At 38.3% G+C, this 5,442-nt stretch overlaps 1 non-coding gene across 1 annotated transcript; it reads left to right on the top strand.

The window, feature by feature from the left end:
• The first annotated feature begins 5,015 nt into the window (after positions 1-5,015).
• Positions 5,016-5,122, top strand: LOC125101416 (U6 spliceosomal RNA). The gene has a single exon (XR_007127829.1). It is a non-coding gene; the product is annotated as a U6 spliceosomal RNA (small nuclear RNA).
• Positions 5,123-5,442: the final 320 nt, after the last annotated feature.

Genomic DNA, 5,442 nt, shown 5'->3' with positions numbered 1-5,442 from the left:
AGGAGCTTCCAATTTTGTACTCCAAGGATCCAACCACCCTAGAGAAGAGTGTGATTATCAATGAAACCACGATAGGCTTTTAAGGAAGCCTAAGTGAGCCAGCTGGAGAGGCCATATGGAAGAGAACCAAAGTGCTCTAGATGATAGCCCCACAGGAGATCTCAGCCTTCAGCAAAGGCCCAGCTGCCACCATTGTGGACATTCTGAATCAGCTGAACCTCCACTGAACCATCTTGGACATCCCGAACCTACTGACCCTTCAGATGACTGCTGTCACAGTACGTACCACTTAGAGAAGAACTACCCAGGTGAACCCAGCTATCCCACAGACTGTGAGCAGCTATCATTGCTGTTAAGTGAAACCAGTAAGAAGGCATGTGGCCCAGGCCCTGAGCAACAGGCCTCATGGCTGTGTCTGAATGTGCACAGGGATCACTAAGGTGGGAGCCGCAGAAGCGATAGTGGTGACAATAGTGGGTACAGCCCCAGGAGAGAAGAGGGGCTCCGTGTGGAACAGCAAGCACAGGGACCTGACTGGCTTCCTGACCATTCCCAGACCCCACCACTATAGTGACTATAACTCTCTGGCCTGAGACTCGGACAGTTACTGTAGATGCCCAGGCAGTAAACTTTGTCAGCAAATTATTATAAAATAACAGCATACCCATGGACATTGCAATAAAGCATATAAAAAGTTGTTAGAATTCTTCAGAGTTCAGAGTCTCTGAAAATTTGAAAATTGCTGGGTCAATGCAAATACCCACAGGCTTAGAAATACCAATTACATTTAAAGACCACCCAATTCGACAGAAAAAAACTCCACTGGTTTTTATATGAAGCTTTGCATAAACCAGTTATCAACAAGACAATTGGAAAATTAATATTTCCTTTTAATTGAACATATGGAGAGACAATACATAAATAGGTGTTTTGTACTATTTCATGAAGGCACTTTTGGTTTCTTGCATGACCACAAATTACAGAAAATTTTATAGCAAACATTAAGTTGCCATTGCATAACCTTTAAAGTTAAATTCGGACAGGAAACTCAGGTATATGAAGAGCTAAATCTTTTTAGAAAAGGTGTTGTGAAACTCATCAACTGTAAATGTACTATAATTTATACTTCAAGATAACTTATCAGAAATACGTCCCAGTATTGTCACAGTCAATAAAATACTCTTAACAACTCCAGTAACATGTTGCTCATCTATGGAAATAGTCTTCTCAAAATTAAAAATTATTAAAAATTAGTTGCAGTCTTGGGTTTGCCAAGAGCAACTCATTTTGCTTTCAGTTATATTAATTTGATAATGAAGTTACTAGAAGTATGAATTTTGAAGACATAAAGGCAAGCCAAAAATATCTGATCAATCAAGTTATCACAATAATAAAGGGTTTTATCCCTTATTTTATATAAATCATGATGCCAAAATATTTTTCACAATTTTAAAATTTATATTCTGATATATCACTACTATCTCTATTATATTTATAAGTAGTAAAATATTTTTAAAGATAATATCTATATATTTTAGTATACTTAGTAGTCCTTTCTTTTAGATTTTTTTTTTTTAAAGATTTTTACTTATTTATTTGTCAGAGAGAGTGAGTACATGCAGAGAGAGTGGCAGGCAGAGGCAGAGGGAGAAGCAGGCTCCCTGATGAACAAGGAGCCCGATGTGGGACTCGATCCCAGGATGCTGGGATCATGACCTGAGCCGAAGGCAGCTGCCTAACCAACTGAGCCACTCAGGCGTCCCTCTTTTAGATTTTTGAACAAGGGTCCCCATATGTTCATTTTGTAGTGGGCCCTCACATAATACAATATATGTTGTACACACTCCTATTTTCTCAATTATTTTTGTTTTATGATAAGAATTTTTCATTTGTAGGACAAATATGATTTGCTTTGATAGTCTTTCAGTTAGTTTTTATGTTGATGCATTTTATGAAATTGTATTCCCTTAAGAGAATTTTGATATTTAACATGATGCTCAGAGGGCCCTGCAGTTGTGTCTCATCTGTACTTCAAAGAACACAAACGGTAATTTTTGTTATATGAAGGAAAAGTAGTAGAAGTACCAATCACTAGCCTAGTTTTGATCCCACAGCTCCAGCTACTCTGGCCTCATTGCTCTTCCTGGAAATATCCTGGAAAAAGCTTAGAACAAAGTCTGTCACAGAGTAGGTATCCCGTAAATATTTGCTCAGTGAGCTGAATAAAAAATTTCTTGACTCTGTGCATGGGAAAATAGAGGCTTAAGTAACTGCATCTCTTTAGCTTACTAAGTGTTATTTAATACATATTTTGTAGGGATAGAGAACATATGACCTAGGATTGCCTTTAGCTGAAAATGTGGTTGTTGGAGGAAGGGTAGCCCTGGGAGCTTAGAGATGATAATGTAAGAGTCAGTGAGCATCAGCTGAGATTGTGAGAAATGAGGTAGACTCTATGATAAGCTAGCAGCAATTGGTTAAAGACTAAATCACTCAGTAATTAGGACAGGTTACTTCATATGGATGATGACTTCTTTGTGTTCATGGTACCTACACCCCTTATGGACCAGGAAGGTCCATGAATTACATCTGCTATTTCTGGCCTGAGCATGGTGGCTCTTGTGACATTGGTCGCAGTATATTTTTGGCATCTGATTCAAATGACAGAGTCTGTAGAGAAAAGTCCAGATAAGTTCTTAAGTTGCCATTGCCATGATTAAGACACTGGGAAATGCTTTGAAAAACAAAGAAATATCAAAGCTCTCAAAATCATCACTTAAACCCTGTGGCTTAAAGTTAGAGACTGGAAGGAAACATTTAAGTAACAGTATAAGTGACCTACTTGACAACTCTTTCTTCTACATTTGAGTTAATTTTCTGGATATGTGTTTTTTTTTTAAAGTATTCACATAGGATAGAAATATAAAATTTATTTATCTAAAATGCTTGCAAACTCACTGTAATTATGTATAGTATATGTAGATAGAGATGGTTCATTCTAACTGAATTATTTTCTTTATCCCAAATAGTTTTCTTTCTAATGCTGAATCCCCTCAGATTTTAAATGCAAAACCTAAACAATATCACAGCATATTTGATGCATAAGTTATATCCCCATGGAAAATTAAGTCAAGTATCATGGGCTTCATAATAAAATATCTGGCTCATAAACAAGAGCCAGATTAATCATAATATGGAGTAATTTTTGTCTTCTAGTTATTGCAAAGCTGAGATTATCATTTAGACATAGAATCCTCAAAGTTTAGTGTGCATTATAATTACTAGGTTTACTCCAATCCAGCTGAATGTTTGGAGCTGTGTAAACATGGATTCAAAAATGAAAAATGGGGCACCTGGGTGGCCCAGTGGGTTGAGTCTCTGACTCTTGGTTTTGGCTCAGGTGGTAATCTCAGGGTCCTGAGATGCAGCTGGCTCAGGCTTTGCACCCCACCTCGGGCTCTGAGCTCAGGGTGGAGGCTGCTTAGGACTGTCTCTCCCTCCCTCTCTACTCCTCCCAGGCCATGTTCCCACTCAAACAAGCTCTCTCTCTCTCTCTCTCTCTATCAATCAATCAATCAATAAATAAATAAATAAAATCTTTAAAAAAACAATGTTTTCTACGCTCTAGCTACTGGAAAAGAAGCTTGACATATGGTAATGTGGAGATGTGGTAATGTGGTAATGTGGAAATATCAGTTGATCCTCTTTCCAGTTATACTGGATTCAACAAGTACCAGGAGTTTTGACTCCCATCTTTCCCAGGCACCACACAGACCCCGAGAATACTCGACACATAGGCTGTTCGGACTTTGAGTGTTGAGTAAATAATGGGATTTCCTGAAATGAACAGAAGAGGAAAAGAAGGTTCATAATTTACTTGATGGTTTTGGCCAATCTTTTTTATGCTGATACTAATCACCAACTTTATAACGTTTAAACTTTATGTATACAATGGAGCTTATTGCTTTGTTCTTTAGAGAAGGTAATATACAAAACCCAAGTTTGGAAATTTGGATCTCAAGAACCTTTGGAACATCTGCATATCTCTGAATCCTTCCTCTAATCATCTCCATTGTTCCTGCTCTTCTGGCCTCACTGAAGTCTGATGTACTGCATGTGTTGAGACATGCTTGAACTTCATCAGATGCAAACTGATCAATGTGCCATTTCTATTTCTAATTTACTCTAACTATATTCATTCCATCTGTCATCCTACTGTCTTTAGCCTTGCTCCCTGCTTTGCATGGCCTGCCCCACGGATCCTCACTGTGGACAGAGACGGAAAGCTGGAAAATCTATCAAAAGAATTTTTAGACTATGAAGAATTATGAACCCAGAGGATGGCTAAGAGAGGTGGGGATCAGAAACATTCTCCTTGGAGCCCGATGTCTGTTTCATGCACGCTCAGAAATAGGTCACTGTCTTCCACCAGGTGCCTTAAGAGAAGCCACATTTCACAATGCACGATATGGTGTCTGGGGAGCGCAGGATGAAACTAGCATATGCTAATTCACTCTTGTACTCCCTGCCACGCTCTGTACTGAGATTCCTGCAGGTCCCTGCAAAAAGAAAAGAATTAACAAAGGCTTGGTAACTCCCTCCTCCAGATAAACATTCTGCTGGAATTTACAAGTAGGAAGATCACCAAAGAAGTTCTCATCTGAGAATGTTCTTAGCAGAATTTTTGCTTTGCTTATTATAAATGAATCTGGAATTTATGGAGCAGGGGGCACAATTGAGAGAACAGAAGTCAGTCAGGTAGGTTCCCTGTGTAACTGATGGGATGTAAAAACAAAGCTCTGAACTTACATAGTTTCCTAGGGCAACATGTGCAACACACACTGTGAACACTCTTCTCTTCGCCTGAAAATAAAATATATCCCAGTGCAAAAATCTATTTTTTTGGAGGTACAGATGATAGTTTGGACCCTTCCAGAGACAGATATTGCTATCTTTGTGCTTGGTTTTTGCTTGTATCGTTCACTAATTATTAGTAAGATTTGCTTTTAAGTACAGAACTCACTTGGGCAACACATATACTAAAGTTGGAACAATACAGAGAAGATTAGCGTGGCCCCTGCATGAGGATGACAAGCTATTAAGTAAAGTGCATACTTTACAAGGCTCTGCTTTGACAATTTGACCTCTGTGGGTAGAGTGTAAGGACTTTTAATTGGAACTGCTCCATTCTACCAGCTTTTAGTGTACTTCTGCAATTGCTATAAATTCTTATGCTCAGCTTCTCATTATTATCTTACTTTCTTCACAATTTTTGATTATTTCAGGTCTTTAAATGTTCTTGTTCTTGTCTTTTTCTGCTATGTTTGATTCCTTGGGGGTAATCATTAATTTTGATAAAATTATTCATAAAATCATCGTTTCCTCCCTAAGTTGTACAAGAGATCACAGTCCTTCTGTTTGGTTCATCATATTCAAAACACT

This window comes from Lutra lutra, chromosome 5 (assembly GCF_902655055.1).
Source record: "Lutra lutra chromosome 5, mLutLut1.2, whole genome shotgun sequence".
Taxonomy (NCBI): domain Eukaryota; kingdom Metazoa; phylum Chordata; class Mammalia; order Carnivora; family Mustelidae; genus Lutra; species Lutra lutra.
The sequence above is the reverse complement of the archived record's forward strand: the minus strand, read 5'-3'. Positions and strand labels throughout refer to the sequence as shown.